This window comes from Rhagoletis pomonella, unplaced genomic scaffold, assembly GCF_013731165.1.
Source record: "Rhagoletis pomonella isolate Grant_MI unplaced genomic scaffold, Rhpom_1.0 Rhpom_scaffold_00002, whole genome shotgun sequence".
NCBI classification, from domain to species: Eukaryota; Metazoa; Arthropoda; class Insecta; order Diptera; family Tephritidae; genus Rhagoletis; species Rhagoletis pomonella.
Genome location: NW_023458556.1, coordinates 51,597,421 through 51,597,786, shown reverse-complemented (window position 1 = coordinate 51,597,786; position 366 = coordinate 51,597,421). Strand labels below are relative to the sequence as shown.

General features: G+C 40.7%; 1 protein-coding gene across 6 annotated transcripts in view; it reads right to left on the bottom strand.

The window, feature by feature from the left end:
* LOC118733783 (furin-like protease 2) overlaps window positions 1-366 on the bottom strand; it is a 742,634-nt gene that overhangs the window by 72,038 nt on the left and 670,230 nt on the right. The gene's annotated exons all lie outside the window — the stretch shown is intronic.

The following is a 366-nucleotide window of genomic DNA, read 5'->3' as shown; positions in this document are numbered from 1 at the left end:
CTGTACCATAATTCCTTCATGTCTAACCACCAACCACACCACCACTTACTTCCCAACCATTTGACTTTTGTCGCTTAATAGCTTCCCACTTTTATGGCTTTTCGCTCATTTCTTCCTCTGAGTTGTGCATATCTATCTAAGGTATGTATGTATGTATGTTATTTTTATACCCGAGCGCACTTGTGCACAAGGGTATATTAATTTTGTTCACATAACGGTTGTTTGTAACAGCCAAAACGAATCGAGATAGATATAGACAAATGTATACATAAATGATCAGGATGAAAAAAGAAATCGATTAAGCCATGTCTGTCTGTCCGTCCGTCTGTCCGTCTGTCCGTCTGTCCGTCTGTCCGTCTGTCCGTC